Raw genomic sequence first — 15,133 nt, 5'->3', positions numbered from 1 at the left:
AGGGGAGAGAAACAAAAAGGAGTAAGCTAGCAAAACGTCAGCTGCTGAGATCGCACAGGTAAAGTTTAAAACACCTGAACATCTTTCTACCTGTAGAGATGAATAACTGTCTACCATCAATTACCACGAAAATCAGTATGTCATTGTCATGCACAATTTATCAACACTAAAACAGCCCAAAAAAATCCTGAGAATGCCAGAGAGAGATCAAGTAAAATGGAGTAACAACACACTGTCTCGTTAACAGGTAATACACAATTGTTTCCACTGCCAAGAATCTATCTCTCGATGTTTTCAATAATTATGCGAACAATTCATCAATGTCATTTACATTTTCACAAAAATGTTAAAGGGGGAAGTGAATGTTTCGTGTTAAAATAACGCAAGAAAAGACACCAGGTTCCGATAGCCCTACGAACCTGTTTCATATGGAAAATGATCCAAGACATTTTTAGTGCATTGTCCTTTTCTGTATCTAAAAGTTTATTATTAATATAAATACTAATAAGCTTCCATTTTTTTGGTATCTAAATGTTTTATTATTCTTGTAAATATTAATAAGCATCCATTTATCATTTAAAATATCAAGCACATTCCTTCCATGGGGTACCAATATTTATTTTCTATATGCTTTTAAACAATCAAAAGTTTAATTTCAGTTTCGACAATCTGCAAGTCGTCAAGACTCCCAGACACCCAAGTTTTGTTGGTGTTTAAAGGAAAAACATGTCTACAAATTTGTTGCAAAAACAAGTTAAAATCTGCAAAACTTCAGGCAATCTTTTTGAGCTTGAAATTGAGTAAAATAGTTGAAAGTGATACTGTGCTTCTCGGCCACCTTATGTAAGCAGACGTTCAAATGCCTTTGGATGTCTAGAGGTTTCCACCATGTCACAAGTTTTATATGATATCACAGTATTTATTATAGATTTGTTGATTCCTCTCAACATTTAAAATATTAAACAAGAAATAAAAAAAAATAAAATGAAATGGGGTTTATCATCCTACTTTTCTGCACCAATGGGGCTAATAAAGATGGGCATAATACACAAAGCAGTGTTGTGTGCTTGGAGATAATTTTGCTCGGACAGCAGCGCTTCCTTCTCTTTCACTGAATTCCAACTGTCAAGGGTTCTTAACAGTGGCTCTCCTGCATTTAACAAGATAAAACCATATTAATAAGCAAAATACCTATTATGAATCTAAAGAAGGCAATTCCAAATTTTGTAGATATGATGGAACCACGTACATTTATGGCATTGGCTCGCTAACCAAGGTGTTGAAGAGAAAGTTCCTCACGATTTTCCAATCTGGTTTCCTCCTTGTCAATAGTGCAGGATGTAGGGCTTGGCATGAAAAAAACATCTAATCATTCGGATGGGACGGTAAACTCGCCACACACATAAAATGGTGTATGCCTGTTTTCATTTGCCTTTTTAGGTGCAGAAAGTAGGATGTTAAACCCCATTTCATTTTATATGTAAACAGGCTATGTAAAGAGTTCTTTATAAAAGAATTGGTGTCTATATCCAGCTATTACAAACGCACAAGAATCAACAGGGTAATGTAAACATACAAATTCTTTAAACTTGCAGGAATCAAAAAGATGGTTAAATTCCATTAAAACGGTTTAAGTTATTTCTCTGCATGCTATCATTTATTTATATATATATATACTGTGGAATTTCATCAGTTTCACCCAGCACATCATTCCTGGTTTTTATTTAAGACCCATGTCATCATCTTTACCATTCTTTTTATTGCTTGCCTAACTTGTCTGTTTTTCTCCACTGATAAAGACCTCAATACGCAAACAAATTATCTAAATAAAATTGAACCTTACTTTAGTCCCCAAAATGACCCTCACTCAACACAAACTAGGTAATTTTGCGTGACTAATATATGGTTTTATTAGATTCATTTTCCATGTATTCTATGTTTTGAATACAAATTTTAACAATGGAAATAGTATCTAGGTATGTTTCAATTCTCAACAAATTATTATATCGAACCTTTATAAAAAATCACATCTACTACCATCTTGTCTTTTCCTTTCATAGATTTCAAAAGAAACTGATTAACGTACTTCAGAAGGTCATAAAAGGTGATGCTGACACTTTATTCTAACTTACGAAATAATGTTGTTCAAAATTACAAAAAGAATTAATGACATACATCATAACACAATAGACAACGAACATGAAGTCAAAGACTCATGAGACAGAAAAAATCTGAAAAAAAAAAAAATCTTCACATCTGCTAGTAAAGCAAAATATAATTGAATTTTAAGAAGTGTCTGCTCACACACTGAAAGAAAGTGTGATAATTATAATACGTAAATGGTGAGGAGGAGGCAATGGCCTAATCTATAGAGACATTAGAAAGTCTTACCTAACTAGATATCGTGACAATAGAAAAAAAAAACAATCTGATTGATCTGTTGTAATGTCGCGCAAACAATTTTGAGAATTGCGACTCACTGGCAAATTAAATTAGAGGGGAAGAAATTAACAGTAGAAAATGTCTACTTTTGTGACCTGAAGAAGAATAATTAGCTAAAAAAACAAATTATGATAGATTGGATTGATCCCTTTTAAATATACCGTAATAATTAATTGATCAAGCTTAGAAAGGAATAAGAGTCACAGTATATGAAATAAGTAAAGCATGAATTCGATAAGGAGGTTATTGTAGCTATCTTAAAATTGAAGTTGTGCAATTGTCCAAAGAACAAGCTTGCCCAGTTAGACTGTTAAGAGAGTCGCCCCCAAGAACAAGAAGACACCAATTGTATAGAATTAGTTTCTTGTTCAAAAATGAGCAACTTACATATATTATCTAGCGGCGAATGTGGTTAAGGACACAATATTGAAAAGGGTCCCGTCTGTCAGTCATAGTTCTGTTTCCAGGGGAATATCTCATAAACTGTTATAAATATTTTTATAAAACAAGTTTACACACATAAACCTATTATAATAGTTATGTCTTTTGTACATGGGAAATTTCTCAGATGTAATCATCTTTTGTGTTTCCGTGCAAACAAATTTGACATAGATTTTTGGTAAACACGGGCGCAGGATGTTCATGATTGAGACTTTTTGTTGCTCATTTGAAATTATCCCAATTGCCATATGAGTTTATTTCAAATGTCAAAGTAGAGATTTTTGTCTTATTATCAAAGTTCCAAATATGTGGACACATCAATTTGTAAATGCCTCCTACTACTTGGCCTATGGATTCAACAAAAGTCTATCTTTAAGAATTTCGCCACTAAAAGAATGACATCCTTGTGATCAGCTTTAAGCGATTATCACTTTGATTCTCATTTGATTAGGACAGCAGCCATTAGGCTAACCACTGTTGAGAATCTGCCACTTTTAAATAAGAAACTCTCAGCCACTCTCCGGGAACTTCCTCACAATTTCCGTCAACTTAAAAGGTCAAAAGTTGGTCAGTACAAAACTGTTTTTCACGGGTTTTATGATGATAAAACAAAGACCATTAGACCTTACATCATTGGTCCACATCAATGAAAGCACTAACGTGATAACTCAACGGATATTGTTTACACCTTCTTATCATAAGAGTCAACAGTTTCCTAATTTCGGCAATTACCTTAAGTGTCAATTGAGCTGACTCGAGTGTTTCTTCAGTTAATACAGCGACATTAATTGTTGTGAAAAGATTAAACACTAAGCTTAAGTTCGATGCAAAAACAGGTCTCGAGAGATGTGTTAAACTTTTTATGTGAAGAACAATAAATAATATGCATTGTGAAGAACAATAAATAATATGCATTGTTTTTTTTCTTTTAAATGTCATAAACTGCAATATTTTGTAGGCCCTTCCAGAATGAAATAGGATTTCAATTGATTATTTGGATTCATTGTAGAGACAGAAGTTATTACTAGTTTGCCGCCAAATGCACAAAATGAACAGTATTTGTAGGTGACCTGTAGCGAGTTCCCCATCCCTCCCCAAATACAAACACCTAACTGCCACCTTGATCAATTAGATGCAAGCATAGGTGTATAATAACACATCATTATCTACTATATAAACATCACACTGGATAATAGAACATGATACTAGCACTGATTAATAGGTCTTTATTTGTCTCTTAGTCCTGTTATCTGGGACCCCTGGTGGAGGAGTGATCTTAATGAAAACCCTCAACACAAGAACTGTAGTTAATCTAATAATTGTCCCTGGTTGATTATACGCCTGAATAAAGCAAAGATTGTTTACCTGTACGGCCTAATACGATCGTATTTCATACTTATCAAACTACATAATTAGGTCATTTTGAGATTAAATCTTTATTGCTGCATGAACGAGAGGAACCGCAGGTTTGTCATTATAACGTCTAACAATACACAATCATTGTAACTGAACGCTTCATAAAAGCAAAACCTAAACTTGTCCATTTATTTTCTAGTACAATGTACATGTACTGGTAATTATGCAAATTCCTTTCATATGTTCATGTAATGTAACCCTGCATGGATACACTTTAAAGTCAACAAGTTCTTTAAAGATACATTATGCAAGATTTATACAGAGAGTTGGCGGTTTTTGGTATAATAGTTCAAAAATTGATACGGCAATGAATATATATATTGAAAATTCCTGTCATATTACTTTATTCTGTGCAAAGTTATGAGTTTATGAGTTTTGACAAAAATGTAGTGTATATTGATTATAATCAGAGCAATGGTACTTGACAATTGAGATCTAGTCTTGGTTATCTATTTTGAACATCATTAAACTCTTAAATGACTGGCCTTAGTGTTCTAATCTAAATAAAATCGGAGCCATCCCATGGCGCAGAGAATTAGTTATGGGCTTGTCATGTTAATAAATGTTTACATAATAATTTATATCACATTTGAAGCCAGAAAAAAGACCTGTGATAGGCAGATTTAGCTCTTACATAATGCATCTTTAATAAAAGCTTCATAGAGATCAGTAATTCAATACATGTAACTGCTGTGTACAGCTTCTTGTAAGAACATCAGATCAGAACAATCAACTGTCTTGGGAGAGGGGGATTTATGCCTCATGTCTCATCAGACCTGCACATAAGGCACCTATATCAGAAAATGTCAGGCACAAATCAAAGTTTTGTCAATAACACTCTCTTGGTGCCTGTCATTTCTCGGGCACTGATCTGTAATTTCTCAGTGTTTTTTTTTTAATATTTTCGCTAAATGCCTGGCACATGTATTATGTAACTTTTCTACTATGCATACTCCTCTCCTTTTTCAACAAACCTGTATCTATGAGATATTTTCAGAAGAAAGGACGAAAAGATAAACATGGAGAACCCAAAATTGACTGAATACGGTTTCTACTATTATTTACCTAACCTACATACACAAACCCCTCAATAGGCGGGAAGCTGGCTTTTATTAATAGAAAGGGGTCACCCTTCATCATTCAATGAACTACAGTAGAACATACAGCTACTGTTAGGGGTCAAATAGGGGCTACATCTCCACTTCATCATCATAGTATATATTATAAATTGTTATTCATGACTTCAACATCCTCAGTTCATTCATCATAAACATGTAAACCTCTCAATTATAATTTGCTATACTGAGATTTGTTACAATTTGCTACCAAACGTTTCTAGATAACTAGCCACTGTCTTATTTAATATCATGACCTACTAAAACCTATAAGAATAACTTGCTTAAAAACTTTATTACAGTAAATTGCTACTAAAATCTATAACAATTCGCTTAATAGCATTACTATTTTTATTTCACAAAAAATATAGTCTTTAAGCACGGAATTAAAAAAATTCTATAATATGATCAACTACAAACTTCCTGAATCTTTACAAATCGTGGAAGTACTTCTAGCATTAATTAGTCCTTGCATGGAGTTTAGAAATGCTATACTATGAATTGTTTCAATGGCATTTAGTAATTGAACTGTAGTATACAGGTCACAATTCTATGGAATACAATTACTGCTTTTTATTACTGAGCGATGTTTCGACTAGGCTTCTCTTGTCATTATCAAGCAATGACTAGAGAAGCCTAGTCGAAAAATTGCTCAGTAATAAGCAGTAATTGTATTCCATAGAATTGTGACCTGTATGCTATACTATGGTCATCGACAAATTTACTGAATCTTAAAAACCTTCAAGATAATTTTAATATTTTTAGTCAGTAATTTTGAAAGTAGCTCTGGTAATAAAAATATGGTCTTAATCTTCATCAAGAGTAATAAAAGTTTATTATAAGGTATCAATATCAAGGAATGAAAGGGCCATTCAAAAAGAGGTCTGATATATGGGGTTAATTTTAAATCATGTAACATAAGCCTTGACCTGGACTAAACACCAACTAAATTGATATTTAATTGCCTATTCTAAGACATGTCCAAGTTAGCTTCAGATTACCTTAACAGGTCAAAAGATATACAGTGTGGCAAAGAAATACAAAAGCCAAACAAGGGATAAGTTGCTGCCCATGGGCAATTTTCTCCATCCCTTTCCAACAAAAAAAGACCAAAACTACAAAAGATGCAGTGATGCTGAAGAAATGTCATTCTTTGGGCTCAAAAAGTCTCAAGCTACTTGGTTGTGGATCAGTGGAGATAAGAAATTGTTGATCTTCTTTGGAATTCATGAATTGTTTAACCCACAGATCATCGATGACGAATTTTATAAGATTTGTGGGAGTTGAGACATAATGATATAGTTTGCTTCATTAAGCTAATACCCTGTTTATTTGTGGTTTCTGGTATAAGGTGGCTTTTGTACAATGAGAACTTTTATAGGAAAAAAATACATATATTCTTATTTAATATAAACTTCAAAACAAGAAATATCTCGCAGGCCATGTAGAAAAATGTCATGTCCATGAAAGTTAAAGCTGCTGAAAGTCATTTTCATTTGATGGATAATTTATAATTTTTCAGGGCTTATTCGATTCTAAAATGTACACAAAAGTCTAGCTTGTTTTTACCATCTCAGTCATATCATCGACTAATTTTTAATTCATTATATCTTTGCATACCGCATACTGAATGTAATTGAACCATTTTTGGACTGATGTTCATTTTAGAGAATGTTCAAGGGATTAAAAATCTCTTACGGTTTAGGTTTTTGTATTGAAGGTATCATCATTATAGATTTATTTCATGCTCGGCATTTTTTTGTTATCATACCAGGCTTTATGTCACCCCACTGATCCTCCCATGTACCTCGACCAATGACCTTCCCATGTAGGCCTACTTAGAGAGAGAGGGAAATGAGATTTAACGTCCACTCGACACAGACTAGGTAATTTCGGGACTAACATATGATATAATTTTATTTCAATAATTCGCTTGCGCGTAGGGGTCTTTAGCAGTGGGAGGAAACCAGAGGACCCGGAGAAAACCTACGAGGCTGGACAGGCAACTCTTCTCCTTGTCAAGTACAACCAGGGATTCAAAACCATGCCAGTTGACTCAATGACAGGCCTTATGATGCAGTGCGCACGTGCTAACCATTCAGCCATCCAACCCCCCCCCCCCAGGCCTACTTAGAATCAGGCCAATTGCTCGTACTAACCAATACAATAAATACATGTTTAAGTTTATCGACTATTTACATTTTATTCCAGTGAGTGATTGTATACGTAAGGGGCCAAGTGCACTGCACTGCACTGCATTGTCGAGGGCCTATAATGCTGCTAAGATGGCCCGGCTTAGAACTGATCCACAAAATACTAAACTGTGATAAACCAGGATTCAAAATAAAGATATGACCTCACTGGAACCAGGAAACAGAAAATAATATAGTAACAACTGTACCATGTTATGATCGACAATAATGCACAATAAATAATACAACTGGTGTATATTTGTTCTATATACCATGGTATCATTCAGTGCCTTTATATTCCATGCCCAATATCTCCAATTAAAACAACCAATGACCAAATAAGGAAGAAGATTGATCACTATAAATTATTATACAGCAGATTTTAAAAAAAGAAAAACAACATTCAATAATCTTTTTCAACTCAATGAATTCTTTGTGCATTTCTAATAAAAATCTGGGGTTTATAAACCTGGTACCAACAATTAAATTATTTATATCATGTTTATATTGCACAGAGAGGTTCTGGACAATTGAAATGTATATTTTGTAATATCCCATGGTATCATTAGGTGCATTTTGAGTCCATAATATCCTAAATTTCATAAAATACAAGAATAAACTATTTCAAATTTCTTGAATAATCAAAGGGCGTTGAATTCAAAAATTCTTTTGTCTTTAATGAAAGTATTTTTGAAAAAATATTGATCGAAATAAATACTGCATTCCTTTTCCAGTCCACGGTGGTCGCCCGACACAAAATCTTTACGCTTCAAACAAACTTCTTACAATGTTATTGTAATTCAAAGTTTTTGACATAAGAAACTTTACCTGTAAAATAAATATACAATCATCGTCTCTATTTCTCTATCCAACTCATAAAAACAAAACACTGATATTCAAACTGGTTCTCACACCGACATCAAAATAAGCTTTTCTTTAGAGACAGTGGTTGCTGAAAAACTCGACGATTTTGGACCTTTAAAAATGTCGCAGGCGAAAACACGCTGGATATCTCAGCTTCACAATGTTTATAAAGTTTTCAAAAGACACTTACCTTGAGTTTTTTATGTTGTACCTTTATCCATTTAACACAAAAATAATATTTCCAGTTGTCTAACTGTTATTTACACGATTAAAATCCGAGTATTAATAAAATTAAACGCTCAAAACTTGTGGACTAACTGTAGAGGTTGTGTGTAGCAATGCTTTCTGTAAGATAAATGCTCTGAAGAAGGATGCTGGTCACGTGACTCATTCAAACAACAGTAGCGTAAAGGGGGTATGTATACATTGTTGTGGGATGTTTAGTAGCGAATTCGAGTAGATTTTAGATACAGGATGGTTTACCTGGGGACCGCGCAGACTTGATTAATTTCTTAAATGTTTCTTTATATGAAGAATGGGGACGTACAAGCACGTGCAAAACTGTTTCTAGGCCCTGTTTGATGCGAAATGTAGGTCCGATTTCAAACTGCTCGTTAGGAAGTTTTGTAAATGATTTGTGTTGGATGGGTATTTTGATGACAATATTTTGATGTAGCCTACATATTAATACCTCCATTATTTCAATAATCTTTACCCCCGCCCTAAAAATTAGAATGCCCAATGAAAAATGAACAAAAAATAAAAATAGACTTTATGCAATAGTATTCAAATTATAAAAAACACCCGTAATAAACATTCAAGTCAGTGTTACTTTTAAAAGCTACTCGGGAAAATTAACTACGACATTCGGATGGGACTATGCGTTTCAAATCGTCAAATTCGTCCTATATATAATATTCACGTGCAATTTCGATTATAAAGATATTTATTGTGAAAAACAGTGTGCAACAAACAACAGGGTCCATCCAGTGGTGAAGTTATCTGCGTATCCAGTAGTCTACTAATTCTCGATTAGGCTGAGTCACTGTCTTGGAAAAATTCTCATTACTTTTCGATTAATTTGTATCAAAACGATTTAGATTTTGTATCCACTGCACACACTATTAAATAATATGCTTTCATTAACTTGTACGGTGTTAACTAAAAAAATTGTTACTAAGTTCGGATAATCAGGTTCGCTTGAGATTTTCCAACGCGGTTTGCCCGTGTCAGTTGTACATCGTCTAGTCGTTCGGGTGGGAAGCAAAAACCGAGATACTATGTAAACAACGGGTTCGTAAAAGAATCTTTGACAGCTGGAATTCGAAATAAGAGTGGATCGCACGGGCAAAAATTCCCCCATGTCGGTCTTCGTTGACACTGGGATGTTAAACCCCATTTCATTTTTTTAAGTAGGTTCTACTGTGTAATACAACTTATTATTCAGGATGCATCTGACACGTTTATTTTTGTATTTATAAGTAACTGTAAAATGGACGTGGTATTATAAAGGTTGTGTGTATTTTAAGTACCTTAAAGTAAATGTTGTGCGTTGTAAAAGTTGTAAAAGTTAATGGCCTTCACCACAGGTATTTTGTTTGTTCAGGAATTTGTTAAAACTAGTCTTAGCAACAGTCCACAGATTTACGCAATAAATATTCATGAGTAATTTTCGTCAGATTTTCTCATGGACGTTTTTGATTATGAAATTATAGATAATTTTTTGTATGCCAGTCAGCATAAATACACCCCAGTCTTAAGAGTTTAACGTTAAAACAGATAATCGAGACATTATCGATTGTCAAATACCGTTATTACGATAATAAACAATCTACGCTACATTTTTGTCAAAACTTTAAGCACTCATAACTTCGCACAGAATAAAGTCATTTGACATTGATAAGCTCCTGTGTCTTTTCCAGAATGACTGAGAAAAGACGGGGAATTGGGGGGGGGGGGGCTTTATTATGTAGCACATTCAAAAATATGCAAAATACCCACATTAAGGAAATAAAAATGCCAGTAAACTTCTTCCCAAATTGTAAACCAACCCTTTTCTTTGAAATTAAAACCATATCGTATCAAATTGCTATTGATTTACATTTTAAATGAAGATGACCCATACTCAATTTGTATATGAGACGCCTTCCAGAGTGGGTAATTGAAAAGGTAAATAAAATCAATTGAAATTGTCCGTCCATATTCGAAGATAAGGCAACATTTTAGAACAATTCATTTATCGTAGAACAATAATAGGATTGTCTACACAGCCATCTTTAGGCTATCTCGATCCATCATACAATGTGTAAGTCAAGTTGTCAAAAACTCTAGATGTTAGTTGTATATACTTTTTATTGGGGTTAATGGGAGCAATAAAATTGCGGGATATTAATTTGTATTTCCCACGTTTATTGCGCAATTGAAAAAGTATTTGTTTTGTCGGGCAAATATCATTTGAGTACTTCCCGGCCACGTTGGTTCCGTGGGTTGAGTACGAACATGGAACAACATAACAGCAGATCTAGATGGGGGGGGGGGGGTCATGTATGCACCTTTTGTTGGGGTGCCACTTTTGGTCTAATGCAATGAATACGAGGGTTGTTTTTTTCAGTTGTAACAGTAGAATGATCCAATAGGCATATTAGTCTGATATTTCTGGTAAGTAGAAAGGGGGCGGGGGGCAAGGACCAACCAATTTACCCAATCCTCTATTTTTTGGAACCGTAAAATGGAACCATAGATGGGTCTAAAAGCACATATTGATGTAATATGGGTGTATATAAAGTGATTTATATTAATTTCTAAACAATTATATTCGGTGAAATACGCGAACAGTCCAGACTGAACGACAATCGTTTACGCCTAATTAGCCCATTCTTCGCGGGTTTTTTTGTTTTGTTTTTTGGGGTTTTTTTTTGTTTTTTTTAAATTATTTTATCATTTGTGAATCAACCATTACTATTTACTGTCGGATTTGTTCATTCCTTTTTCTCCCCAAACGATAGGGTACACGACTCGTGTACAGATTTCAAAATGTTCATTGTGTCTTAAATATTGGATATTAGGATTCCACATTTTCACGGCAACATAACAACATCAATAAAGATTGAAATGGACCAATATTTGAATTCTAATTTGTGTTTTTAATTCCGAATAATATGAAAAATATTGAGTTGGAGACTTAGCTCTTCAACTCAACCATTCTTGGGCCATTTAAGAAAAACCCGATGGAATCTACCAACCCTTTTATCAAAAAAGATGAGCCTCCACGGGCTATATTGCATTATGGTATTGAATTCAGTACATAGTGGTCTGAGGGCATAAAAAGGCTAAAGTGTTCTGTATATTCAGTATTCAATATGGCGGGCTCAACTGACATGGACATCATCAAATAAGTAAACCATGCATATTTGGCGGGAAAACTGGTATAAAACTTGACTATCTAGTATTAGTGTCAGAATTAACACCCTTTTAACAACATGAAGTGTCAATATTTACGTCTATATCTATAGAAATTTGATTGTTAAGTAACATATATCGCTATTTATGATTTTCAGATAATTATATCGTCATATTTTGCAAAAAATTGATTTATTACTAGAAAAGGTGAAATGGTTAGGTCTTGCCGAGGAGAATATTGTTGTACTGGCCTTGCTCGTGTATGAACGAAGATGTTTCACAGACTGTTTTCAACTCCAGTAGAAGCGGACGTTAAATAAAGCTATTTCCCACACAAGAACAGAGGGTCAATATAAAAAACGCTCTAAAATCCCGTTGCCATCTAGATGTGGTAATCCCGAGTCAGTGGTGGTTGGAAGCAATAAAGTTCAAGGAAAAGGGGTTAGGCGTCAGATCATCGATTCTTTAAATGGCGGAAGAGCAGTGTTGGTGGGGTAGTGGCATTATGTTATGTGTTTTTCATTCATTTCATGTCAATGGTTGTACGTCACATCGGTTTTTGTCCCATCCAAACCATTATACATTGTTCCTTGCCAGGCCCTTTGTCCAGCACCACTAAGGGGGAACCACGCCAGAGATTCGTTTGAGTCTTGGTTATAAGGTTGGTATTAAACATGTAAAAATGGACACTGGCAACCAATTGTAAACAATGAAACTTTACAATGATCAAGTAGACTATATTATATGTAAGTGATGGGTGTCTGGTCAAAGCCAACAGGAGCTGTAACACATCTTAACATCTGGTACCAAGGTAACCCGACCGTCTTTTTCTTTCATTTCAACAAACATCCTTTGGCCGACAGGAAAAGGCGGGAAATAGTGGACGCCTGTCGTCTGTTCAAGAACGTCTGCTATCGATAAATAACCCACAGCTAATATACCACGGGATGCAATAAACTGTAGATTAGAACTACAGCCTACAGTAGACTATTGACGGGAAGATTTGGTTTCAGTTTTCTTTAAGTTCCTGTTGGTAGCCGCTAGGTGAAGTTAATGGGTTTTAATCTGTTACCTTGCTAATTACAGGAACCCGTCGAGCAGAAACGGAGACGAGTGATTTACAAACATATAACTAATATATTTATCGTTCATATTAAGACAAATAATGAGTAAGAAATTAGTTAAATAGTTATTTTTCTTCAAGGGATTGACAGTCATCCAGATACACGTTGCTGTTTATATAACAGTGGACGCTGGCCCTCCACTGCAATTTTCATTTTTAAAACTATTTATTGTCTCAATTTGATTGGTGGTGTGCGACAAATTTTAATGCTCAAGAGCATAAAATATCTACAGAAATACACGAAGTTTATATTGCAGTGTCCCCAATGGTGTCTAACACAATTTAAAAATTGAGATTCGGCTATACAGTTATTGCAAAAGTGAAATGGGGTTAACCGTCCTACTTTTCTGTACCGACTGGGTTAATGAAGACGGACCGACACCATGCAGTATGCTATGGGGGAAATTTTGACCGGACACAACAGCATATATACGCTTATACAGAATTCCAATTGTCAATAGTTCTTTTACATGCGCACCAATGTGTACACGGGACCTCGGAGCGCACCCAAATCACTTGACCACCGCGGCCCCCTATCGCAAAAATGAACTAAAGAGTAATTAAAAACAATTTTCAAAGATGCCACATTTGAAAAATGTGCTCTATAATAGCGATCGCCCCTTTGCTCTCCATCTACCTACCCCACTGGTTGAGAACCCTTGCTACGTCACTTCCCGTGTCTCTTGTTCTCTCTATTCAGTTGTGTAGTTTTCCTGCATTGGTTAGTAAAGTACAGTAATAGAGATCTTTGGCACTAGAAATTCTGTGAAACAAGAGAGGTTGTAGACGATGAAAAGTTGTTTTCTATGATGGTAGAATTTCCTGACTTCAGTCTTCAGCTTACTTTTAAAAATAAACACAGACTATAACACTCAGATATTTAGTCGACAACAGAGGGAGTTAAACTCTAACAGGTGAAACCAATGGTCCACAGTCTTATTCTCGGGGTCATAGGTCATCTGAAATCATGATCTCTCGTTCAATACATCTTAGTAAGAGTAAGGCTATTGTATAAAAAACATCAAATCGACGATTCGTGAATTCTAACAATGTATATTAAAGATTGATCCGATACTAACAAGGACTAACGTCTATATTTTCGGTGGGCCAAAAGACAGGTCGCGTATTTATAGACGTATACCGTACATTTCAAATAGCCTGGTTGAGATTCGATGAACAGTAGGCCGAAACACCACTGACCGGAAAAAAACATCCCTTATAGCACATTGCATGGCTTATGTTCGTCTTCATTATTCTGGTTGGAGCGGAATAGTAGGGTGTTAACTTCAATTTGATTTCATTTTCATTTCACAGAAACAACTGCTTAAAAGACAACTGCTTAAAACACCACAAAGTACCAAACCTATAATTTCGAATTTCAAAATTAATCGAAAAGGGCGTGACCATTATTTGTACGGGATTCCGCGATTAATGTTACAATATGATGTATATCAGTAGCTGTATCAATTACTTATCTATATCATAAACAAAGTAAGTAGACGCTAATCCTATTATCTAGGTGGTAATCCATTCAAATATATTATACCTACTACAGTAGCTCGTTCTAGATATAACGGGCACCTGTTGTGGCGGCATCTTTGATATTATCAGGAGGCGGATAATTAACGAGTATTTGTGACCGGATCACATCACAGACAATAGATAATCGAGGACAAAATCAACCGTAGTCTCGATTGACCAATATAGAGAAATGATAAATGGTGTGAGAAGTGGTAATTGCAGTCTGAGTGTTATTAGGTCAACCAAACATCGTTTGTGGGCGGAGTTTTTCCATCACCTTTATCTCTATCGGCACCTTTGATCCTCCAGGTAGATGGGACACCCTGATTACTATTCCCCGGAAGAAGGCGTTTTCTCGATCTGCATCCAGAATGGGGTAGCTTTCTTACTTTTAATTAACGATAAAATTTAAAGAAAAAATAATTTGAAGGCGGATTCAAATCTTAGATATGTTAATTGGTGAAATAGAATAGCAATTAATACGTCTGTGGTGACTAAATGCCCCGCCATATTAATTACAAAAGGTACTCTTTATGCTGAACAAAATAAACTGGTATTAAACGCCAAGGCGGGCGTATGTGTGCATCAGAGTAAAAGTAATTTAGGCCACGGTGGCTCCG

General features: G+C 34.9%; 1 protein-coding gene across 2 annotated transcripts in view; it reads right to left on the bottom strand.

The window, feature by feature from the left end:
• LOC126815477 (fibroblast growth factor receptor 2) overlaps positions 1-8,826 on the bottom strand; it is an 85,110-nt gene extending 76,284 nt beyond the window's left edge. For both annotated transcript variants that reach the window (XM_050541137.2, XM_050541140.2), the window contains exon 1: positions 8,661-8,826. The gene's annotated coding sequence lies outside the window, so the exon portion shown is untranslated. The remainder of the gene's footprint in view (positions 1-8,660) is intronic.
• Between the last annotated feature and the right edge of the window lie 6,307 nt (positions 8,827-15,133).

This window comes from Patella vulgata, chromosome 3 (genome assembly GCF_932274485.2).
Source record: "Patella vulgata chromosome 3, xgPatVulg1.2, whole genome shotgun sequence".
NCBI classification, from domain to species: Eukaryota; Metazoa; Mollusca; class Gastropoda; family Patellidae; genus Patella; species Patella vulgata.
Note: the sequence above shows the minus strand (reverse complement) of the source record. Positions and strands in the feature narration are given on the sequence as shown.